Here is a 26,966-nt window from a genome sequence, read left to right on the forward strand (position 1 = left end):
GCCTGACTTAATGCTTCCTAAGGTCTGCAACTGACATACCAACAACTAAGTGCAATATCATACATAGAACTATTTGCTCTCATTAAGCAGTCACCTGTGACACTGAGTTGGAAAAGAGCTCTGTTTGGATAAGAAAACTCCATTCTTTCTCTTCTCTTTGGAGTCACATGTTTAACAGTAATTTCCAATCCAGAAATAGTGATATTTTGTGTGTGTGTGTGTGTGTGTGTGTGTGTGTTTTTGTGTTAATAGCTATCCAGTATTTCAGGACAGTCGTGTGACTGTGACATGATGTGACAGTGGTAGAATATTGCTGATCCACAGTAGCAAATCCTATCATATGAATAATTGCTATTTTTGGGGGTTTTTTAAATGAAAAAGTGTTGGTAGTTTATACACATAATGGACCTCTGAATGCATCACAGCCTCCTTAACAAATTTTTAGAACCTATAATATAGGATTTGCTTTTAAAGAACTAGCACAAAGGAAAATGGCTTGTTTTATGAAGTTGATGAGGTTTTTTTCTTGTGCTATTAGAAAAAAAATGCTGCCTTTTTAGTTGTTAAATCAAACTCAGCTTACGTAAGTCTCCTCAAACTCAAACATTGTCAAGTAAAACTTTTTAATGTAAGCATTCTAAGTCCAAATTCTTTGCTGATAAAAGTTGTTGGGTCAAAATGAGGTTTGATCCAGAAAGGTTCCTTCATCTGGACCAGATTTGGTGTCATGTACTGTGAATTCCATTATATGGTAGGTACATGCAAGTAATCTGTTGTGAAAGTAAGCAGTATGTAGTAGAAAAATGGAAGAGGAAATACCATATTCAGCCAGTTACAGGTAAGTACTTCAAGCAATTCTAGCTTTGTTTTTGGCAGTTGGCTTTAGTTTGCACCTATATGAATAGTAGTTGATACCAGCTTTTCCAGCTCAGTTTCTGTCCATTTTCAATGTATGAAATAAAGATTTTTATCTCCTTTCATGTTTAAACTTCACTCTCATTCTGCTTTCAAGTTGAATATGCTTTCAAAGGTTGAATATGAGAATACTTCTCATCCTTGAGGACTTTTCAAAAAACCTTTGCAGCAAGTTGAGGAATTTTGTGTTATCTTAGAATTTCCAGTTGTCATTCTGCAGAAAAGACTGTACTGGGGGCAATGTGTCATTACTACTTGCTGTGGAACAAGTATTTTCATCAGGTATCTCAGTGGAAACTAGAAACTGATGACCTTGTGCAGGAGTGGATTTCTTAGGTTACATGACAAAAAAATAAAATAAAATACAGCTTGGTGTGAAAACTCAGCTGCTAAGTTTATGAAACATTTGCTGAAGTCCCCAATGGTCTTTGGAAGCTGTTAGCGTTGAACACTATCAAGGGTACCTGAAATAACATCTCACTGGAGATTCTTGAAATTTCTCTGGCTTCCTAACAGTAAGCAGAAGTTAAAAACAACAAGCTCCTAGTGTAAATTCATTCCTACTGCTGCATGCAATAAAATGTTTTACTGAGTAAATGAGTAAGCTTTAAAAAACGTGAGGAGAATGTTGCTGATGTCTAAGGAAACCTTTTAAAAAAGGATGCTGATGAGGAGTGGGGAAGTGATATTGCTTTGAGCTTTTCCTTTTTATCGTCTAACAATTGACATGTGAAATCGAGTACACAACTAAGTGAGTTTAGTGAGTTGTAACTTTATGCTTAACCCTATGTTCTTTATCACACCACTGTTTGGTGCTCCTGGTCTTCTTTTCTTCTGCCAGTCAGAATCCTGACATCTGCTGAAAGCCATTGTCCTTCTGCACGTCCAGCTGTTAAATCCACACTCCCATGCTGCTTTGTGAGTGGGAGGAAACCACGCTGATAACTTTGTACAAAGTAGAGAGAAGTAGTGGTGACAGAAAACGACTGCTTGTAATAGCCACCTCTCTTCCTAGCTTCAGTATTCTTTTCCTGGAGATCAGAGTTGAAGCACTGTGTGGGTGTAATTGTAATTGAATAGATACACACTTCTTATGAACCAGCAAGTGTGAACTCTGACATGAAATGCAATGGAGGAAACTCACTGTTGCTGTGTCCTTCTGAAAGTGGTTGCACTAAAACTGTAAAATCAAAAGTTCAAATAAACAAATAAAAAACCTCAAAACAGAGCATTTCCATCAGTGTTGCAGGAAAGCCAGCATATTCTGAACAGACAGACAGTGTAGGATGTATATCAACGAGACGTGGATCTCACTAACTTGTAAATATGTAAAATTTATCTCATTGGCAAATTGACAGCAAAACATTTTTATCAGTCTCATTTCTGCAGACTGTAACGTGTAAGGCAGTCTTTATCAAGCAAACAGATTGAATCTTTTTCCTCTCCTTTTATGTTGTGTGTGTATATTCTTTATCATTGCTTCCTTATTTAGTGGTAAAGTGCCTTTTGACTGAGTATCAGAATGGCTGTTTACTGTTTCACTGAAAAGCTGCTTTGTTTGCCTTTAACCATCCAGATCTGAATCTAATAGTTATGTCTTAGGTCTCCTGTACACAGAACTGATTCTCAACACTCCAGTGCTTCCTTGTGCTGCTGCAGTGCTGCAGGAGGCAAATGGAAGTGATGCTTAAAACAAAGTAGAGATGTTTATATCAGTGCTATTCAGAATAATAGGAGGCAAATGGCAAATGTTTATAATTTCTTGTATATGATAATTCCTGCTGTTGTTCATGTTTATAGTTCTCTGTGTGTGTACGTGTGTATACACACGAGCTGCTCTGAAAGTAATGCCTCCTACTTTAATATGCTGGCCCACAATGGCAGAGGTGGATTTTGGTGGTATGGCAGTAGAAGCTGAATCTTCCCACCAATATTCCATTCCATTTTGTTGCCATGTGACAGATGGCAGCAAAGGGGCAGTCTGACAAAATGGAGTCTGAAGTGGAAGTATGTATGAAGCAAAAGTGTGGAACTGAATTCCTCTGTACAGAAGAAAATGCTCCTCCTGACATTCATCAGTGTTTGCTGAATGTTTATGGAGAGCAAACAGTGGATGTGAGCACAGTGAGATGATGGGTGGTGAGTTTCAGCAGTGGCTGCAGCAGCAGTGGGTCATCTCTACTTGTGCAGAGCTTTGCGAGTGTGGCATGCAGGCTCTTGTTCATTGCTGGTGAAAATGTAGAGCTGATAGTAGTGACTACGTTGAAAAGTAGTGTTTTGTAGCTGAGAATTTGTTCTATCAAATAGTGTTATTGGGCTCCTTGCGTTTCTTGTAGTTTCCACAGAAATAAATAGCAAACACTACTATATTCCTCATGTCTTATATTTCTCACTTGTTTCTTATGTCAGCATCACCTATGGTTTCTCATAACAAAGCAGTCGTATTAGAGCCAATTTGTAATAAATAATGATTACAGAACTTGCTAAGCATCTAGTTGCTGTGGAACCAAACACCATTTTGTTTTAGCATTACCAGATGATAGTTAATATGTACAGCTGTAGCACTGGAAGTGTAGAAGAGCAAGTAGTTGTGGGATTTCTGGCCAATTGAAAGGCAAAGCAGAGGTACTTGTGGCTGTGGCAGCCTGTACTGCTGTGGCCAGATGTAGTATTTGAGGACATAAGAGTTTGCTTTTGGTGGAAAACTGGCAGAATATATACATATAAAACAGAAAACTCTTCCTTAAACCACACATCTTTATAAATAAAAATAACAAACAGCCTGAAGGAATGAACAATACTGAATGTACATGCACCATTAAGCATAACATACTTTCTCTGCCTTTGGATTTCTTCTTGATTGAGCTTGGCCATGCTAATAAACAGGTTAAATGCATTTCTGCCTTTTCACAGAATGTTTTAAGTCAGACCAAATCAGCTTATGCTGAAGCCAGTCGAAGTAGCTACTGACTTCAGGATCAGTGTAACTCAGAGGAAATACATGATTTTTAACAAGTGCGGCAGAATGACACAAGGGTTTTTTAGTGCTTCTGTGACTACAACTGTAAGACAATTTGCCTTCCAGCTTTTTCTTGCACCTTCCTAGAAGTATTAAGGGATTAACTTAACGTTTTCCCTGACTTTGAGTTCAAAATTTAATATTTACTGTAGAAAACATCAAATTCTAGAACAGTTTTTACTTTCATGAGGGACTGTGACCTAAAGCCTGTTTATCTTAGACTTCCAGTAGTGGATAGAATGCTGGAAATGTGTGACACTATCCACCTTAAGCCATAGCTTCAATAAGCACTTTGCATGATATTTATAATATTTTTAATCAAAGCCCCAGACTTCATTAAACAATTGAATTTGAGAAGTAACTTATGGAATATGAGCAAGTTACAGATGGAATGCTAAGTTATATACCAGCATTTGTTTCTTCTGTCAGAAAGAAAAAAAGAGTAATATATAGTTCCATGAAGTGTTGAAATAACCAAAGATCAATGATTTGCTCTGCTGCAAAGCTGAAAAAAAAAAAAAAGAAAAAAAGAAGTCTATCCTATGTCAGAGTAAAAATATAGCTGTCCTACACAGCTTGGGGGGGGAAGGAGGAACTGTACTTCTTTCTGGACAGTGATGCTGAGGGAATAGCTGTCAAAATATATTGATTGTTTCTGTACAGCAGTCTCAAAAGATTTCTACTCCAGAAAATAGGTAACAAATGTTCATCAGTTTCAAGGAATTCATTTATGCCTTTCATTTTTAAAAAGCTTTTAGTTAAAATTATTCTGAAATTAGCCTTCTGCATTTCTAAATAATAGAACATAGGAACTTACTAAAAAGACTAGTGTCTTTTTCTAGGAAGATGCCAGCTTATTCAGTCTTATCTGATTATTTCTATCTCATTCAGCTTTCTGAATTCAGAATGTTACTGCATTCAGTGTTTGCTAATTAGTTCAATGCAGTATTTTATCGCTTCTTCATCTCTTGTGGCTTTTTTGTTCATTAATGTTTAGCTGCACTTTAAGCTATTGAGTTAATAAGTAGCAAATTGATACATTTTGTACTGGTTTTCAGTAATTAAAATGAATTTAATTGAGCTGATCTAGTGTTTGCGCTGAGTGCGACAGTGTATTTGTACTTAAGATTCACCACTCAGTTTCATGATGAGCTGTAATAGGACTTAAATATCACGTAAATAGATAACTATTTCTCGTCATTATTTTTCCTTTCAGTAGCCTAAAATTTTAGCAATATTTTTGCCTGCTCCCTTGCGCTCATTCATGGCTCACAAACAAAAGTTGTATGTGCTTTATACATATGAAATCATTATGCTTTTTCTTTGTTCAATAATACTCCTCATCTCCTTCATGTAAAACCTTAGCAGTAGGAAGCAGCCTAGTGAGATATGCAGGTTTAACTCAACGTTACAGTTTAGTTAGTAATGTTTTCAGGATTTCTTTTCCTTTCATTGTTGCCCTATGAATTAGAATTTTACTTCTTGTAGCGTGTGTTCATTGCCACTCATTGCAGTGTGCTGTACACATACCAGAAGTCTGGCTCTATCTTCTGTCTACTCTTATTTGGCAGGAATAGATAAACATAAAACGTTCCTTCTCTATTTCCTTTCCAATCTTATACTAAAACTGAAGAAACAGTTCTCTTTGCCTCTTCTCATGGTTCATATACTTCATTTCCCTAATCATCTTTGTGTTCTATAATGGACACACTGTGTATCAGTGTCTGTCTCGGATTTAGGTATTCCCTAACAGGCCTTGTTATTCTATGGTGGTCTCACAGACCCCGAGTAGGAGGCAGTAACCATCCAGGTATTGATCCTTGAAGGATTCCACCAGTTCTTGATTGCCAGTACGATGTTATACTGCAATCATAACCCTTTGCTTCCACCAGCTTGGTGTGTTTCCATATCATAGTGAGATACAGACTGGATAAAAGGACTAATTTGGCTATAGGGATACTCTGCATAATTCTACTGGAAACCTTTCTGGCATATAATTATCAAAATGATGTGATGATATGCTCTCCTATTTAAGGATAAGTAATTATATTTTGAGAACTACCTCAAATTTTAGAATACGGTTATTTTTTATTTTCTAGAAAAGAAGCAAAAGTTCCTATGTAGAAAGCTTGGCTTTCTCACTACAGAGAAAGTTGTGGGTTTTGTTTGTGGATAATTATACCTCTGTGGGGAGTGAGGAAACAGTCTTTGAAGTCTCTGCAGGAATCAATCTCCATAAAAAATAAATAAGTATACCACCTTGCTGTTTTAATTGAGTGGGATCAAACAAAAAAATACAGAATGCTTCATGTAGCTCAACAACTTTTAATGTACATCTTCCTGTACTTCTGATCTTCTTCAAGCTGCTTATCAAATTCTGGAGGAAAAGTAAAGATGAAAAGCTAAATGTTTTTGAGGATTTACATACAATTCGTAAGGTATTTCTGACCTTTTAAATTGAATATGTAAAAGAAACATCAGGCCAATCTCTGGAACTGTTAAATAGAGCACTGACATGACTAGTTTTATGTCCAGACTATGAGCGCAGGTAGATACAGTTAACAAAATAGGTAGTGCTTATATCTTATTTTAACAGGATATCCATGAACACTAAAATTCAAAATTGTCAATATCACCTCCCTCCATTGTATGTACATTAAGTATTACAACATTATCATATTCTTTTGCATGTGCTACATGCTTTCTTGCATTTAGAACAGTGTTTGTACATGTTTGTGGGAATCACGGGTTCTTTGAACAAAGATGTTGATGAGTAATCTGAAACAAGCAAATGAAAATGTGGAGAGAAATGTAGAAAAATCTTCCTGAAAAATTGCTTGCAAGAAAATTCTTAGTATTCCTTTCACATAGGATGGGGCTGAATTACTAATGTAAAAAAACAGAGAATACAGTGCTCTTAATCTTGTTTCCTTTGCTCAGAATTCTTTTAGGAAGATAGTCATTTTTAGCTTACCATGCGATCTCTGTGTTATTAGTCTTCCCCCTCTGTGATATTTCAGATTCATTGCTTTTAAAAAATATTCCAGCAGTAACTTACAGGAAATTTGAGAACATGCAATGTATTTTGACCTTCTATTATGTATTGCAGCATTATTGCACAGATCACTCCAAGCTTTCTGCCTGAGTGTGGAGGGAGACGGCCATTCATCTTGTCTAATGACTAACCAAAAAACTGTCTAGGCATTTGTGCCATCTTAAGAATATTTCCCATTCTAATACTGCAGACTTTTTAAAATATAAAAATGGCTAGAATAAAAATCAAAATCATTACAGGATTTAGAACTCCACAAAAGCGGGGAAGAAAAATTGTGCTTGGAGTAATCACCCACAAAGTTACCTTAGATTCATTCTCTGTCTTTTCAAGAGATTTCTGATCTGTTCTTGACTTTGTAATGGAATGCAATAAATATGTGTATGTAATATATATATATTGATTATATATATATAGTTGAAAATTAATTGAGTCTTACCATGAGAAAGGTTAGTCGTTTGCATCTTTACCTGCCTAATCTTTCAGTTATAGAAGGATATTTTCAGCTCAGTGTTTGTAAAAATTCCAACCTTTTTCTGTCCAGAAAATCAGAAAAAAGAGTGATTACAGCTATTGATCCAATTATTCAAAAGCTTACTGACAGAAACCAGATAAAAAAATGTGAGGGCATGTATAAGTCATGCTTTGGTATATTAAAAAGTACTGCTGAAGCTGACTTACAGTGAGAGGTTTTCTATTGATTAATTTGTGCTTCTGTCTCTAATGTATGCATGTACTTGAGTGTGCTAAGCACTGACTGTGCTAGTGTGTTCTGACATTGCTGGGTCTTAGATATAAATAAACAGACTGTACACGATACCAAAGATGAATTTCTTTACTACATATCCCACATGCTGGATTTCCAAGACATGACAGCTCCCTGAGGGGTTCAAAACTAATTTAACATGCCTTTCTTTTTTTATTTTTGGATTTTCTTTTGTACACGAACATTAGCGCTGATCAAAAAATATCATGGAGAGTGCCATAAAAATAATGTGCATTTGCACATGGGGTATGAATGCCCGGGATACAAAGATAATACAGGCTTTTCTATTTATCTTTCAGATAGATGAAATAAAGCAAAAATAAAGATAATATAATCTTTACATATGTAGAAGGCAGATGTTATTTCTGTTGTTTTGAGTGCTGGTTGCTATGGTAATAAAAATGGTTGACCAGTTGAATTTCAGTAGCTTTAATATCTAGCTGCTTATTAAGCTGTACACCATGAGATTTCAGAACAACAGGGACATTTTTTTCTGCTAATACTTGTCAGTTTTCTGTGTACTATTAACATTTTTCAACCATGATTTCCAATCCCTGAAATGTCAATAAGTTCTTTATCCTACAGTCTCCTTTATTGTTAGATTTCCATTGTCATTGATCCGCTCTGCAAATTGTTTTCTTTCTCCTTTACATACCAAGTATGAAACTCTGTAATGTTTCTATGAGTGAAGAAGTATTTCTCAAAATGTGCATTAAAAGACAGCGTAAGACAGAATTACCAAAACATCTTTCACTAGGGCTATAATGAGGACCTCTTTATTAAAACAAGAACATATGAAAAATGTTTGATACAGGCCTATACTGTGTAGCTGTACATAACTTGGAGGAATGACTGGTTAGGGTGGTAGGTCATGTTTATTTCATGTATTCTTGATTTTTTTTTTTTTTTTGTGTGTGTGTGTGTGTGAGTTGAATCTGTGTATTTTTTTTAAAGTGAAATTTACCTGTGTTTATCTGTTAAAATAGAGTCCATTGATACAATGCAGCTACTTCAGTAGATGCTTTCGTGTACTGTAACTATGGACCTTAAAAGCAATAGCATTCATGTTGATGGTAGGATGATTCTGAGCATGTCAAGTCTGTATTTAGGGCCTACGTTTCTTGTGAGCTGTGCAGATGTAATTCTGTCTTTAGTTTGGCAGGTATTCATGCGTTTCCCAAGTAAGCCATCTTGTCTGCAATATCCGTCCCTCTCTCTCAAAGTCAGGACAGACGCCATAGCTGTAATTTAATCTCCGAAGCCAGTCTTTCAAAATAATGTCAGAAACAAAGATCACAAGATTGTACGCTAAATTGAAATTTTAAGAGGATATTACATTTTGGCTCACTTTATTCACTTTCTAGTTTTTGAACTCTTTAGTTTATCTTTATGTAACACTTCCGTAGTTTATCCTTTGTGAACACAAGCTGGAGCTGTCCTTGCATACATGTTTTCTCATCCAATCTTCTGATACTGGGATGTGGGCTTTAAGAAGGACAGAGAAATCACAAGACTCAATTTTGGTGGAGTTATTTCATGCAGCTGTAGAAGATAATGCAACTGTTCCACAAGCATTTGGTCATTGTTTTTCTGACTTTTTTTGTAATAGATCAAAGCCAGTTGAAAGAAATGTAGAAAGATAATTCAAGTATTACATATATTTTTAGATCTCAGAGGTGCATTTTATTATTTTAAGGTGAGTAGTGATTGTTCTGGTATGAATTAAAAATATGTTTTGTACTCTAAGCTTACTAACAGAAAAGCACAACAAATAATGATAGAATCCCTTGTATATAGAGACTTAGGCCTGCACTGCTGTCTTTTGAGCTTGTCTGTCTGATAGGGAAGATAAAGTTATTCTGTTATTGATGTGGGTTTACTTTGTTAGCGCTGAGCTCCGCTTTGTTAGCGCTCAGCTCTGCGCTGAGCTCACACTATCTGTGCATAGTTAACAGTTTTGCTCGTTCCCTAAATCAAACCTATAAGATTGACTACAATTCTTCAGTCGCTTGTGCAAGAAAGGCAAACAGCAACTATTTAATTAATTACTTTAAATAATAAGTAAAATACCATAATGAAGAATTGTGGTTTTCTTCCTCTGTTGCCGGAGCGGCTGAGAGTGCAGACACCTTTAGTGACGTAACTCACATGTCTGGTGTGTGCTGTCACATTCATCCCTTCCTCTTTGGGAAGGAACTCAGTGCAGCTAACATTTAAATTCAGAAATATCCCCAGTGTGTTTGAAAAGAGTAGGATGGTATCTGCAGGAAAGCAAAGAAAATGTGGTGTACAAGGAATTTTCCGTCAGTATCACAGAAATATTTGTTGTTTTTAGTGCTTTAAAACTAGCTCTGTTGAATTCATCGAAATAGCACAAGGGAAAATGGGATGGAGTATAATCATTTAACCTTTGACTCTGTTAAAAGGAATCTAACATAAAAGGGACGTAAATTATTCTCCACAGCAGAGCTCTGTTTAAAGTTCCTGGTCCCTGGACACTAAACCTCTCTAGAGTGAGGTTGTCATTTCATTTGATTTCATGTGCACAATGTTCATTATTATAATAGATTCTATGCAGTTAATATGTCCACTTTTGAAATACTGCAGCACTGCATAATGCTTTTGGGAGGACTCATTATTGCAGCTTACTGTGCTTGACAGTATAGTGTTTTCTGAAGTCACAGTGTATTCATGAATGCAGTGATTAATACCTGATTGTTTCGTTTTTCCAACAGCAGATAGTTTGTGTAATGGCTCGAGTTAACAGCATCAAGGAATTTCTTGGACTGTCAGAAATTTTCTCAGTGTAATTCCTTAACAACAACAACAAACAAACAAACAAAAAAACCACCCTACACTTTTAAAAACAAACAGATACAAAACAAAGTTCATTCATTTGAAAATATTGGTGAAGGGAAGGGAAAATATCTGATTTTTAGTGATTTGGGCTTAATAATTAGCTACTAGTTTTTAGCACAGAGTTTTGCATCTTTGTTTTCAGCTACACGGTTGTACAGTAGTGAATAATAAGGGCTTTTTAACTTATTTTTTGACATAGGTGTGTTTTATGTAGTTTTCTGTTGCCATGGCAGATAACCTTCTTAAATAACAATGCTGTTGACAGTTCTTTCCCAGCTATTTTGTCAGCTGTGTTCTGTTACCTTTTCAGATTTTATCTAATTTTTTTTTTGTCTATTGTAACAATAATTATATATTTTATGGAAATATTTATATATTTATTTTTATATAAACATAATCATTTATCTATTTTGCCCACATCCATATGTAATGGAAATTGTGAAATATGTGTATTTTCTGTTCCACTCGTCCTTAATCAGCATCCTATTGCCTGGTCCAGCTCATGTACCTTTTGTCTCTGGATGTTTCCCTGTTGAGTTAAGGCAAAATGCTGATACATAATCTTCATGTTGTCACAAAAAAAAGTCTGACTGTTGTCCTTTCTCTTCTATGCCTCTTTACTGCAGATATCTTTTGATTTTTATTTCTTTTTCTATTTTATTTTCATAATGCTGAAGTTGGTGATGCTTAGTTGATGGATATTTTTTTTTTTTGTGATTTCTTGTTGTTTGCTTGTTGGCTTTTTTTGTTTGTTTTTACTTTTTTTTTTTTTCTTTCCAGTCGTTGTTTCTATTTACTGGAATTCATTTCTTGATGATGTGTTGAATCTGTCCAAACCTTATATCTGATTATTTGTAAATACTTACGTCAACAACCCTCAAGTACTGATAAACTGCCTGTGAACAAGAGAAGAGATGAGGACATCTCAAGTCAGACTTTTCATCATAGTGCCCCTTTCTAACTCTGCAGTTGCTAACAGCTATTCCAGTTTGTGACTGTGAGACAAGCTGTTAACACAGCCTTTGTCCTTTCAGCTTTTCACACTTTTTTTTCCCCTTTGTAACAGCCTTTGCCATTTCAGATTTTTGCACTTTTGTGTGTGTGCTTGTCTTTATATGGTATGTGTGCTGTAAATCACTGAAGACTTATGTTGGCAGGCAGCTGCCATGGGCCACTCATTTGTAAGAACACATCAGTTCAAAAAATGTCAAACAAAATGAAATAGCCCCTCAGCTCAGGGAAAAAAAAGGAAGAAAAGGAACAAGAAAAAGAAAGCCAACAAAAGCTATCTGTAGTCAGTGCTGTAGCTTGTTCTTATGCAGTATGAAGTTGTTGCTGTTCATCAACCAGACTGAAGCTGGGGAACATTGCTTCTCTGTGCTGCTTCACTGGGGATCATCAAGTGAAAGACTGTTTCTGTTGCCTGTTAAAGAGTAATAATTACAGCAGTGAACTCCGAGTGTCTTTGAAGGAGTTACAGAGGAAGGAAGGACACATGGTAAAATTAACGAAAAAGATATTGGCACAGTATCTTTTGCACAAATCTCTCTCAGTATTTATTGCACTTGCTGTGATCATTTTGAAGAAGATAGAATAGCTGCTGAATAGCTGCCAAAAGAAGGGACAGTCACTATTGAGAGTGAGATCTCCAATTCAGACCACATCAAAATTAACCTTAAAACTCACTGTTTGTAACAGTAAACACTGTATGATAGGCATATCAATTTTACTCAGTACTTTGAGACGTTTTTCACAGATGGGTGTAAGGCAGTTAGTGGTGTCAGATGTATGATTTGGAATGATTTTCCTTAATTTTTGAGAGGAGCAACCAACTTCCACCTCTGCTATTTCTTGCAGCAGTAGGTGGTTCCCTCGCCTTCCCTTCCCCAGCAGCAGACATCATTTACCTTCTTCAACCACCAAGCCTTGTCTTAGACTGCTGCTTAACTCCAGTAATTGCAATATGTTCCTTATAGTTTTGAATAATGAAAATAAGGTCTCCAGTCATGAGAAAATGGCTGAAATCTAAATAATGGCTAATATCAGTGAGTTAATACTTGATTTTTTTATTCCAGTGTCCTTTCTTTGATGAAACCATGTATGATGATGTTTAATAATGAACATTTCTTTGTGTCTTCAAGTACTTCTTACAGTTAAGACCTAATGTATTGGAACTACATCTCAACTTAGTTTCCTGGAGTTGTTTGAGAGCTATGAAAACACGAAGTATCAAATAGTGAAAATCTAGTCAACGTGCCATCAATTTTGAATGTTCTTTGCCAAGTGTGGGAAGGAACAGTTCAAGCTAAAGCAAGATTTTGAAAATAGACCAAGTGAGAATCCCTGAATAAGGCTGTGTTAATGCTGTGTTTGTCCAGAGAAATATGCAGATAAATAAAAAAAATGGAGAAAGCTGCTGGTTTCCTTGGAACTTGGGAACTTGAGAGGGAATATAAATCATCTGGGTTTTCTGCGCAATCCTAGAAGTTCATCTGATTTGTTTGTTGTACAAGATAAAAACAGTCTGAATTTGTATGTAGGTTACAAGTGTTCTGTTGTGTTTCTAAGCTATTCTCTTAGGAAGGCTTTTTATAGTTTTAGCTAAAAAATGCTTGAAAGTAAAGATTACTAAATGCTAGTATTAAGCATAACTGATGAGCTATTTTCCTTGTTCCAACCTAAGCATAGTAGTTTTACTTTGAAAAAGATGAGAATGGCACTCAGGACAAGACAGGGGTGAAGTCAGCCCTATAGTCTTGATGTGCTGTTGGCTTTCAAATGTGCCGTATTTATTTTGTCTGGTTATTTAATTTTTTTGAAAGATTTCTAATGTGTTTCTGAAGTTATGTTACAGAAATGTACTCAGTGGATGGAAGTAAGCACCAGGAGAAATTCCCAAACAAATAAAACAGCACTTGTTGAAGCCTTGCGTGTTTGTTCCTCTTATTTTATAATAAAGCCTTAGTATTACTGCTTTCTGTCTAGGTGATTGTGAAATCCTGTGGTGCCATCTGGTGGATAAGTTGAAACTAAATGTATTAACTGGGACTAATAAAATCCATTCAGAACAGCAACATCAGCAAAACAAAACAAAAAAAAAAAAAAAAAAGAAAGAACACCCAGGTTTCATTTTCTATGTACACCATACGTACTTCATGAGGTAATTGAGGAGAGATGTCACTTTGGATTTCTAGTTATCGTAGACATTTGGGATTAGCTCTTCCTTTTATGTTTGGCTAGGCTGTAAGTAACATATAATTTTTGTTTTTGACCTACATATCCACAGAAAAAATCTTAACACATTTGAATGACAGTACATTGTGAGTGAAGGGGCGTAAAGATTGTGACTGAAATCAGACTGTAGGGTTGAGTGATTGCTCCCTTGTGTCAGACTGGCCCTCTCATCTCAGGGAAGAGAGTTTAGTAGAGTTTATTATGATTCTTTATCATCATAATACATGAAATCTGAATGAAGGTTTATTTTTACAAAGCACATGCTAACTACAATGCTAACTACAATACCTCTTGTGAGGTATCTCTGTTGTCTCCACGGCTGAACATGAGTGTTGTTTATTAAACAGCCCAGGTATAACCACATCCAGCCCATTTTTCAGGATGCAATAATGAGAATGAACTTAGGCTCCACTGGAAGTGCAGTCTATGTTCAGGTAGAAATTTCTGTTGAATTGAATGAGAACTTTCAAGTGAAGATAGTAGGCATCTGCCTCTCTGACTTTTATAAACCTGTATTCAGAATGACTGGCGTTAGGAAGTATTCCCAGCCTGTCTGGCATTTCCATACTTTAACTGATTATTCTTAAAACTAATTAAGATTTGTGTTGTTGTGATTAAATAGATATGAATTATCAGAATAACTGGAAAGAGCCAAGAAACCTATTCATTTTGCAGAATATCTTTTAATAACTTACCAGTAAGAGACTAACATAACACAGAAAAGCAGGTTATTCCTGGAATTTATTTAGAATTAATCTCTATTTGATTTTAAATAGTTATTGTTAGAGGATGAAAATTATTTCTCAGTGTTTATCTCATTCCACCTGATCTTTAATAGAATTTATGACAATCAAAAGGAAGTTAGCTTTTACTCCAGTTTTTAAAAACTGCCGACAAGCCATAAACAAGAAAATGATCATTAATTTTAATTTTCTAAACAGTTCAGTAGGGTGGATATATCCCTATTTGCATTTCTTTCATTTAAATTTTGACAGTTTGCCTCAAAGAAACCACAGATTGCCCATCAGATTCAGTGTACAGAGGGTTTATAACTCCAGTGGGTCCTGTTTTTTTTTTTCAGCTTTGTTGGCATAAGTATTGCAATTTTGTCAGTAGCTTGCATTTAAAGAGAATTGAACTCCTTGCCTCCTTTCCCCTTCTGTCCTTGAATTGGTAAATCTGCTTAGTCAGTGTAGAGAATTCAGCAAAGCTAATGCTTTTTGATCTTCTATCATCATCTGTTCCTTTCTGCTGATCAAATAAAAACTGCAATCTCAATCCTAAGATATTTAAAATGCTACAATTGGTTCTATATATTACTGGGAATTATTTGTTAATTTACTTGTTCATTTGCTTTTTGCATTAAGTGTTGTGTTTAAGTCTTCAAGCAACTGCAGAGAGTAAGTTAACTGTATGCATCTCTGAACTTCATCTTGCCTGTGGTGGAAAGAGGCAGTGCTATTTTCAAAGAAATTAAAGAATAAATTATGGGGGAAAAAAAAAAAAAAAAGTGGAAGATTTTATTGCTGTTTTCAGAGTTGGTTTTTTTCCCAACAATGATATGAGAATGTCAAAATTTTTTTTTTTTTTGTGGGGCGTGTGTGTGTGTGTGTTTTATTTTAGAATTCCCAACTGAAGCTGCTTCGAAAGTGAGGAAAAACATTGTTTTTTCAAAAAAAATACAAAACTTTTCTATGGTTTTAAACTTCCTGTGTGGCATATTATAACCTACACTTTGTCAAATTGCACCTGTCATCTTGTACAGGGTAATGTGACAGTACACGATACAACTGAAGCAAGATGACATGATGTGTCAAGTACAATGTTTCATGTGGAAAGTTCTAAACAAATGATTGGATTCTACAAAGAATGTTCATGTATTTTTCTCTGCACACAGCAAATTATGTTGAATGTTGTGTATTTTGAAGATTTATGTATGTATGCTGATAATGTGGGAAAACATTCTTGTATGGTTATTAGTTTAATTAACAAAAGCTAGGATTTTGAGAAGCTTTGTGTTAATTCATGATAAGTATATCCACCAATATTCTTTTCTTTTTTTTTTCCTCCCTTCTGTAGTTCTAATCTGTCAAGATTAAATGTCAGTGGTGTGCCTTTCTATCTAACATGCACAAGTTTTTCAGCCATGGACCTAAAAAATTAAAATATTTTTCATGTAAGCAAATATTTTTCATGTAAGCAAAATAATTTAGTCTGTAAACCCTCCAGTAAAAGTCTGTGAATCTCAAGGTAGCAGAGGTGCAATGCTTTCTTGTTGATTTCCTTTCCATTTCTTACTTCCCTGTGCTTGGTATGTATATGGAATCCAGTCAGTGTGCCCTGCAGGGATCTGATACTGAGCTGGTGGAAGGTAGACAAATAAGGTGCTTGACCTCAGAGACAGCTAACTTTCTATAAAGGATCACATTGTTAACCTTAGCCAAGCTTATTACATATTTATTTGAAACTCAGTCTTGTGGCATTTTTTTGGTAAGTTGTTTCCTCTGGAACTGACAACCTTGAGTTCCTAAATTTTAGTCTTCATTCAATTTATTGTTGTCCAACATAAGTCAGATATATTTGCATAATACAAAGAAAAAAATGCATGGTGTTGGACTTCTGTTGCGTAATTATTTCAGTGAATTCATTATGTAAATTCAAGAGGAAGGCAGTTTAGTATTTCAAGTAATTATTTTATTTTATTTTTGTTTACTTTTCAGCAAGTATGTAAAATTGATACTAGGTCTGTAATTAAAATGCCAGATGGAACAATAAAACCCTGGAAAGATGGAAAGAGTAGAAGTCAGTAATGAAATACTGTAGAGCTCTGAAATGTGGATACAGCTGTAGAAATAAACAGGACATTCTTCTGAAGCAAAAAAGAATGCATAAATGTAATTCCTTCAAAAATATCAGGTTAGAAATCTGTTCATGCTAGAAAATACATTATTTTAAGTTTACTATTTATAAGTACAAGATATTAATAGGCATATCCTGATAAATGTGAATAATTCCTGTAAAAATGTGTTTTTGTTTGTTATAAGTTGTTAAAATATTTCTGATGTATTTTAGACCTGTGGCCATTGCTGTTTAAGACCAAATGGCAGTATGGAAACTAAAATGTGCTCAGTTGTGGATGTATACAATTCTGTAAATGACATGACTTTCCCTTCTGTAAGGGAGTTATTTCAGTCCAGGCTGCTAAGGACCCGTCTGGATGTGTTTGGATTTCTTTGTGGCCAGTAGGTTACTTTCATAAATGTACTTAATTTCTTTGAATACAAACCATTCAATATCTGTTCTGGGTTTTGGAACAAGAGATTTGTCTTAGTAAAGAAACATGACCAAAGTTTCTTTGAAGTTCAGTCTTCAGCTAGCATCTATGCTGACAAGACTGAACTCACACTGATTGTCATAGTGGTGGATTCTGGGCTATTGTGAAAACATTTAACTTGAACTAAAAATGTGGACCTCTTCAGTGTTTGGGCTTTGATTAATGGATAGTCTTATTTTTCCTCATTCTATTCAGTTTTTCTTCACATACCTTATCATTCCTGATCTTGCAGCTCCGCTTGATATTATTCCCCTGCGTGTTGGAAAACGATCCTTGTTAATAAATGTAACAGTTTTCTCCTGTTGCACTGCAGGCTTTAAAAAGTATTTAATCCTTTTATAATGAGTAGTTGCCTGTAATTCAATCTCTTTTATGATTTCTTTATGTGCAAATCATGCATTTTAGCTTACAACAGATAGCGCTCTCAGTGCAAATGAGGGCTCCAAAACATGTTATCCACCCTTCTCGTATCATTAATTTAGTTAAGTTGTTCCTGAATTTAGATAACTTGCTCTTTTTCTTACATGTGTGCAATAGGGATGTTTTCATAATGTAACAGTATTATTCTATAGCATTTCTCTATTTTCAATTCTTCATGTGTTTTGGCAGCAGGGACTAAGTCTGCTTACAGAATTGTATGTGACGTAAGTGGAACGTAATCTGGATAACCACCAATGTGGAGAAAGGTGAGAACTTCATTTTGAATATTGTGACAATCTTAAACCCGTAGAATCGGGAAATATGTCTTGGTGGAGTGGCGAAGGCAATGCAGAATAAGTACTGATTCAGAGAAGCAGGGTTAATCAGTAGGAATGGGAATGAGTGGAAGAAATGTTGGAGTTCTGGGATTGTGAGGCTGAGGAGAATGAAGGAGGAAGGACAGAGGTTTACAGCTGAATAGCTTGTATGAAATAAAGTTGGAAGACTTCTAATATATTAACTTATTTCGAAGATAGTCTCAATTTGATGTATGCAGCATCAGAGCTCTGGTTCCAGCACTAGATACTCTTGTAGCTCTGTAGAGCCTTGATAAAAATACATCTCATAGAAGGGGAGAGTTTAAGAACATTTGTGTTCTGCTTTGTGATGAAGTGAGAAGCACTGAAGTAGGGCCAGGCTTTGGGCGTTCATACATTAATAATAGAAATTGCAGGTGAACTGATTAATGTTTTTTCTTATTTCTAAGTAACTGTTCAACAGATAAAACATGCGTAGTTTGCTTTTTTTTTTTCCTGTGGCTTTTTAATTTTGTGTTGTGAAATAAAATGAATATGGAAATAAAGTTATACATGGCTCAGTGTGTTCTTATCTTTGAATCAGTTGAACTATTTCTGCATTGAAGAAGATTACATCATGAACTCAATTATCACATTTTATTTCCACTGTAATTTTTCTCAATTTAGAGGCTGCTTATTCTATTAAAAGAGAAGACGAGCTAATGGTGATTGGTGTTCTTCCCTACTGACTTCTTTTGCTGATTTAAATCAAATTTAGTTGTGCTATTGAGGATGTTATTTAATATCTATCACTTCATTTATCCAATTTAAACACAGGAAAAGATTCAGAACATATATTTTCTGTTATACAGGGACAAATAAGGATGAGACAGGTTACATTACATCTAAGGGCTGAATCTATACTGAACTCAATTGTGTCTAGGACAGCTCCTGAGTTCTTGACCAAACCTCTTTAGTGGCAGACTATTTGGAAGGCCCTGTTATGAACCAACCAGTGAACTGTGGAAACAAGTTCCAGCTGTAGTTTGGCAGTCAGATGTTCCAGAGCTGTCTATAAATGAGTCTATGTGATCTCGTCTGGTACTGTCCCAGCACATATTTGCAACATCAGCTATATACTAATCCAGTGGAAAATGTGTAATCTTTTTTCTTTCTTCCCCAGCGTACTTAGGGTTTTAAGTTCTACAGCATCTTTAATTACCATTATTGAAGGTCTTTCAACTTTGAAAATTGGAAATATATTTCACTAGAGACTACAGCTCATGATAATTGGCACTTTGTTTGCAGTGTCTGCACAGTGCTGTTCTTATTTCAGTCTGTTTTATTGAAGATTGTTTCCTGATTTTCAAAGAAGTTAAAATTAATTGAATCAGGTCTCCATCGAGTAATTTTTCTTTGTGGAAGTGAAACTAATTTTTCAAATTGTGATTTAGCAAAGTCTGTTTGGATTAGAAATATAGATTTGAGATAAAGAGTGGCATTGTTTCCATTGATTTACGTTGATCAGAACAATGTAATTGTCACAGCTTTGTAGTTGTTTGGCTTTTTTTAAAATGTAATTATATATTTTCTTATTGGAATAAGTGTCAGATTGCTGAAAAGTTCTCCTAAAAGATGTGTGACTTCTCTCAGGTAAATCATTTCACTCAACTCAGTTGTATTCACTTATACCCAGTATTTTGGATAAGATTATGGGGGAAAAAAAAGTACTGGCATGATGATCCTGAAAGACTGCCCCAGAGTACTTTCACTTTTTAAGTTGTGTTTCATAGAATAAGAGTTGACGTTTGTTTTGTGTGAGCAATTGAAATTAGATGTGCTGGCTAATATTTAGTGTTCCACATTGAAAATTATGCATTCAGAGGATGATGAGTCATTGAATCAAGTTGTCTAGAGTGATTGTGGACCTTGGGCAATTTGAGTTAGCAGCAGGACAAAGCTCTGAGCAAACAAGTCTGAACTCAGAATCAATTTCGTGCAGTAGGTTAGAATAGAGGTCTCTTTCAGCTTGAACTTTCTTTTAATTTAATTCAATTTAAATTTGATAGAAGTTATTTTTTGTCCTAGTGTGCAAGTCCAGCACAAAATTTAGAATAATTTTCTTAGAAAAATTAATATCTAGTTATGTTTTGTTGCCAGGAAGATTTTTCCCAATTTCCTAAGAAGCTACTGTTGACAGGCTGAGTTTACTTAAAAAGTTTAATTCTGTGTCATTTTTATCAAAAAAATTTCCTGAAAATTAATGATAAAAATCTGTTGCATTCCAAGTATTTTGATGGCCAGTGGCTTTTACGTGAGTTATGTGAATTCAATGTTCCCAATTTTTGAATGACAGTTGGTCATGCTGGAATCCATTATAGTGTATTATTGTACACTAAAATATATCTAGGAAAACCCAAACATTATTACAGTAATCATTATCTGTATTTTATTCTACTCCTTGTAAATCTGTAATAGGTGAGACATGCACATCTTCTTGTCATGTAAACAATTAGGTCATGGGAGACAAAGGTTAGAAAATATCTAAAATTAAAGGCTGAGCTATATTTATGTGCTGGTGAAAGCAACTGGAAGAAAACGACTCAATTTCTTTAACAGAATATCAGATAACCACATTCAGCCTGTGAACCATCAGTCATCATTTCTACACAAACCAAATTGCTCCAAGTACCCAGAAGGCCTGATGCCATTTCAGGCATATTTTCACAGATATAAACTTCCATGATGCTACAGTGCTTGGATTCTGGTACATGCCATCCCTTCTAGATTTAGAAGTGAACTTTGGTGTGCTGTGCAGGTGTGTGAGTGTTAGATGTTTCCTTGCATTCTCACTGCTGCACTATAAGAGAACTTTATTATATAACAAAACTGTGAAGAATCATATGCAGGGTGTTGTAGATTTTTCCTGATGAATCTTTGAGTTTCTTATTCTACTCTGCTTTTAAGTCCTTTGTTTTAAAGAGAAGTTGATAATATTTTGACTGCTTTTTAAATTAAGATCCCAGAAATTTCCTCAGGGTTGACTTGACGAGGCAGTACAAGTTGGTGCTGTGGGACTGATTTTATGAATGCAAAGGGATCTCCTCTTATGCATCGTTTTAAAAGAAACCAAATTACAGTGAAAATATGAAACAGTAGGCGTGAAAATGTTTGTCTTGTTTACAGCCATTCACAGTTTATACAATAATATATTCATACTATAACTTATTCTCTCCAGGTGACATTTGTGGGAGAGTTCAAGGAGTGATCACAGAACAGATCTAATTTTCTATTATCTATTTTGTTGCTAATGTAGTCTGCAGATAGAAACAGCTAAAACTAAGGGATCTAGCTCATTTGCTGTGAGAGGACACCAGCACATAAGGAACTCTATACAGCTACCAATTGTCATTTACTGTTAGTTTTTGGAGCTCCCAAGGCCAGCTTTATTTAATTGAAGCAAACAGGAGGTTTTATAGACTATATAATTGAAAGTACTGCATAGTGTTTTTGTAAACCATAGTGGGGAGCAACAGAACTATTGTGCTTGAACAAAATAGAGAAGTTTTTCTTCCCATTAATGCTGTATAGGAAAACAGACAAAAATGAACAGAAAAAATAAAGTGAAATATATAGCATATTATTTATGAATTGTAAATAAGAGCTATTAATGTGCAATGTGGCATTTATTTAACATACTGAGGAAGAACCAGTAAACTGAGTTGAATGTGGCTCCTGAAAGCATCTAAAGTAGTAGTAAATATTGTAATTTACTTTTTATTATTACAGTACCTTTATATAGAGGATATTTCCTTGCCTATTTCCAGTCAATATTATATAATGGGAATACTTTATATGATCATATTTGCTTCCTTACTGTCTTATCTAGTACAATCTGCAACCATGCTTATTTCTCAGCACTCAGACCTTTGCAAGTGACTTTGATAGAATTTAGTGAATTGTTTGACATGGTTCTTTTAAACAAAAGTTTTGCTTCAAAGAGTCTTTTGTCTTCATCTTTCTGAATTCTTTCCATTGTTTTCTATGTTTAGTTCACACTTGTGAATGTTGTTCTTATAGATACTAAGAAATGAAGTACTCTAGAAAAACAAGTAGTAGTTCATTGGCAAGTCAGGACTGTTTGTACTAGAAATTACAGTGTTAGGAAGAGCAACCTGTGTGGGAGTAAGGAACTTACAAGATGAGTCTCTAATTAAGCTTACCTTCCTCATTGACTCTAGTGATTTATATTGTTCAACAAGCAAAATACCAAGGTATGAGTAATCATTCTGATAGATACATGATAATACTGATTGTAATTAATGATTTATACAACAGATAGTGTTGATACTTCAGTAAATCTCTAAATACATTTGAGGCCACTGTACTTCTGACTTTGTAAAATTCTGGATTCTTGGCTTAATTATTTATGTCCTATCTTTTTGTTAGATCACAGGTTAGTTAATGACATTAATTGCATTTTAGAATGCTTGGATGAACCTGTTCTCTTGGATGACGTACAGGATCTTTTTTTTTTTTTGCCAATGATAAATAAGCACATGGGCATAATCAGTTATCTTCTCAAATTTTGTCATTTATGCATCTTACTTTATAGTAATGTGCCAATTAGACTAATAAATAAGATAAATTTATTGACAAGAGCTATAGCTGAATTTGATGTTGTCCATTGGTAATTGAATTAGCAGATCCTTGAACACGCTGAAATCAGTTAACTTCACTAACTCAATATAGGTAACTTCTCACAATATATTGTTAGTTTTGACATTTTTAAAATGGCATTGTTACCACTTGCTAAAGATACAAAAGTAGGAATAGAAAAGGGATTTCTTTAAAGACATGCCTAGTTCATCATTTTTGTGTTTCTCATTTATAAATATTTTGATGTGAGATGACAGTGAAAATATTCCGTAAATGGATTTGTCTTAATCCTTTCTATCTGCTGAATAAATACATAATTAATTTTTATGATTAGTAGCTAGTAATCCAGAAAATAATCCATGAAGCTTTAACTCACTAATTTTAAATTGTTCATATGCTGAGGTAATTAATAGGTGAATTTTGTGCCTAGAGGCTGCTATAACAACAGCACTGAGCATTCAGATTCAGTGCTATTAGAACTGACAGACTGAAGTGGTGTCCAATTTTTTCAATCTTTTATTATTTTTCTTTTTTTTCCTGAGACAAGAAGTAACAGTAATACATGCTATTTCTAGCCAGTGCTTTTATGAGGAAAAAATACCTGTCTGTATAAAATCACCCACTTTTAAGTTGAAGACATCACACAGTTTTGATTGGGTTCAAACTTGTAACGTAGAGTGAGAAAATTCTCTGTGTTGCTTCTTTTTACTTCTTATACTTTGTATAGACACTCAAATACAGACAAAAACAAAACAAAAAACACAGCTGAACAACTGGTGGGGGCATAGAAAAGATCAAAAGACTGCATTGTCTCTGAAATAACTTTTCCTGTTGATTACCTTCCTTTTAGTTCCATTTGTTTCAATATTCATATTATGAAAATTAAAGAGTGGCAGAATATTTTGCTTATAGGTAGTTGTGGTTTGTGGTGGAACTTGTGATCACAGAAGTTGCTACTTTTAAGGCTGTTGTATAGATCAAGTCAATCCTGAGGCTGGCTTGGAGCTGTCAGTGCATATTAGTGCTGTATAACACTGCCATGACCTCTGCTAAATTGCTTTTTTTTTTTCCTCCTTGTGTTGGTCCACTGAAGGGGAAAAAAAAAAAAAAAGAGAACACTAGCTCTGTTTCCTGAGTTGTTTGCTATCATGGAAATTAGGAGGATAGGCAGAGAATTGGTTTATGCTACCCGAGACTCTTGAAATTGCTCCTTTCTTGCAGTTTTTAGTCTGCTTTATGTTGCCTAAGTTGAAACTGACTGATGATCCTCTATTCCTCAATGGGTAGTCTTTAAGACAAATTAGCCTTAGAAGCTAGAAGTGATGACTGGAAGAGCAGAGATTTCCAGATGCTAGGCTGAAGTACGTTGTAGGCAAGCATCTCTGCTAAAACTATCGCTCACTTACATCTGGGTAGGCTTTTTTGGTAGAGAGAAATGTAACCTGGTATTCATTGCTGCCATTTTTTCCTGTGTACTTCCTAGTGAGTTAGTAGAGCATTTGTCACTGGTGTAGTCTGTATAACATTTGTCAGCACGTTCACAAAGGTCTATTCCCCCTCTCTACTAAAAAAGAATCTTTCATTTCTAACTTCTTTGCTTGTAATTGTATATACTTACTAATTTGCTACTAATATTACTGGCTTGAAATGTTCACCTCATTCTGTAAAGATATAAATGTTAAATGTTCATGATTTATCTCTTCTACCTAATTCAGATTTCTTGACTTAGGCTATTCAAGATTGTCCTGAGTGACAGAATGAAAAATACTGAGTGTGTCTGGCTAGCTGATGTCTTGTTAATTCAGTATTTTTTATTGGACCTCAGCTCAGGCAGTTGAATACTATCTACAGTATTCTGGTGGTGTTCAGGAAACAGGAGAACCTTCCTTTTTCTCTTTCTCTCTTTGAAATGTGAATTTATATGATCATCATATATTGGTCAGTTACTGCGTTGCACAAACCATTAAGAAAGATGTAGATGATGCAGGTATTTCATCTTCTTGAATTGTTAAAAATATCTTGGAAGTCAAATTGCAGTTATCCTTTATGTTTTTTCTCATCGTTGCCTCAGGTCACTCATTGATGAGCTTCCTTGTTCTTGTATGTATGTGTATTTATCTTGACAGGGGATTTTACCAACTGACTTTTTTCCTTCTTTTAGTGAAAGTGTACTTCTAGTTGGAAGTAAATGCCTGAGAATTAAAGACAGGCTTGGGAGAAGGACAACAGGCAATACCAGATTTATAATGCTGAAAAATTTCATATTATGACACATACATATATGCACATACAATATGTACAACAGTCACTTGAATGACAAATGGAATAAAATGTTCCCACTGTATGTTTAAATTGAATATTATATTGGTTAGATAATCTTGTATTTTTAAAGCATTCTGTTTCTGCATATTTTGATATCTGAATGCTGTGATTTTTTTATTTTTTTTTCCTGCTTTCGTCTGAGGTGATATATATTATGATACTGGTCGTCATCAAATTTTCTGAAGAAATTTATCTTTTCTGCTTTGAAAAATGGAGCACTCAGGAGATTGCTATGAAAAACCTTGATCTGAGAATAATTATGTCCCCAGGCTGTGCCAGCTGATTTTGTCAACCCCTACATTAGAAAGCCATATCTAAAGTTCTGTCTATCATTCTATATTATCACAGCAAAAGTCAAGATTTTCTGTTGCATTTGCAGCAGGCCAGAACAGAGGCTCTGTTATAGATATTAAAGTATGTTTTTAAAGAATGACTTGTTTCCACATTGTTCTCTCTTACAATTGCCCTCTTTTCCTAGAAGCCTACTCTAGTGTTTGATATTTTATTTACTTGATAAATATGTCCCCCCACTTCTTTAGGCTTTGGTCTTTTGTTCTTGCTTCCAGTAGGAGAAGGACCAGTGTATGGCAGCTTTTTGGTTGTGAGCTCTTGATTTGGATTCTTGAGCTCATCTGTGTGAACTTGGGGGTATCCTGGGAAGCATCCACTGTGGTCTGCTATGTAGGTGCAGATTGTGTGAGTGACACAGACAGAAGCAGTGCATAGTAAAAGAGATTTCTTTAAAATTGATATGTTATTGACTTTTGCAATGCCAGGATTATATATATATTTTAACATCATTGCAAACAGATTTACCTGTTTAGACAGTCTGTTTGCTCATATTTCATGTAATGGTAATGAAAAATGAAAGCTATTTTCCTTTCTTGTCAAAACAAGTTATTTAACCCAGATGAATGGTGAGTATGATAATGTAGGTAATGTTTTTACTGCTGGTGACACTAACTTGTAGAAACTCTTATTTACTGTGTAGCTCCAGGACACCAATAGCTATCTAAATAAGAGAAGCATCTCTTATTTAATTAATAAAAACAGCAAAACTACTACCACCACCACCAACAAAAACTTTTCAAGAGCACAGAAGACTTTGATAACTACAAGTAAATGCTGCAGCTATTAAAACTAGCACGAGTTTTGCGACTCTGTGCAGTGGTTTGGCCCTGATAGTAAGCACTGCAATGAGCCTACTCTCTTAGAAATGAATTCTTATTTTGTAGGAACCTACCTGTAAATGAGCAGTGCCTGCTGTGCTTTGAGTTGTTTGAGGCGGATGGTTGTTCTCAGTTGGTTAACTTGAAAATGTATTCACATGCGTTTGCAGGAACTTGTTTTCCATTAAAAACATGTTCATTTATTGGTTTCCCTAAAGACACCATCAGGTAGTGTGAAGATGCAAATTATGTAAGTGACCTGGTGTAGACATAAGCTATGATTTTTGTAGTCACTAGTAAATCTAGCTTCAGGATTTTTACTGATCAGAAAGAAAAATGTACTCATTGAACATATGCTGAAAATACTGCTGTAGTGGAAATGCTAAGTCATGGCTTGCACCAGTGATTGAGCACCTGGTGGGAAGGCAGGGCCAACACAGGGGAGCTCAGTGCATGCAATGAACCTGAGTGACCAGAAGGGGTGAAGCCAAGATCCACCTCTTCCCAGACCTCACATAAGGATTGACAGTGGAGGTAAGGGAGATCTCACTGGGGATCCCTGTGTTCCTGAGGCCTTCCAAATGTAAGCAGCTTCTTTCCTTTGTTTCTATACCTACAGCTGTTGCATTTGAGCAGATCTTCACTTGCTGCAGCCTAGGACCTTGCTGCTCTGCTGTCATTGCTGTGCTTTCCATCGTGTTACAATTGCACAGTTTACAAATGAATGTAATGATGTTTTTTTTTATGTTTGACATTCCACTAATTACGGGAAATTTTGGTATTTGATAATTAGTTACATTAGTAGATTAAAAACTCATGTATATTTCAAGCTAATTTTATTTTATTATCAATGAGGGCTGAACCCCCGACCTAATGCCTAATAACTTGTTAATCTATCATTATAACCTTCTCGGGTACTTT

This window comes from Meleagris gallopavo, chromosome 9 (genome assembly GCF_905368555.1).
Source record: "Meleagris gallopavo chromosome 9, MGAL_WU_HG_1.1, whole genome shotgun sequence".
In the NCBI taxonomy this organism is placed as follows: Eukaryota; Metazoa; Chordata; class Aves; order Galliformes; family Phasianidae; genus Meleagris; species Meleagris gallopavo.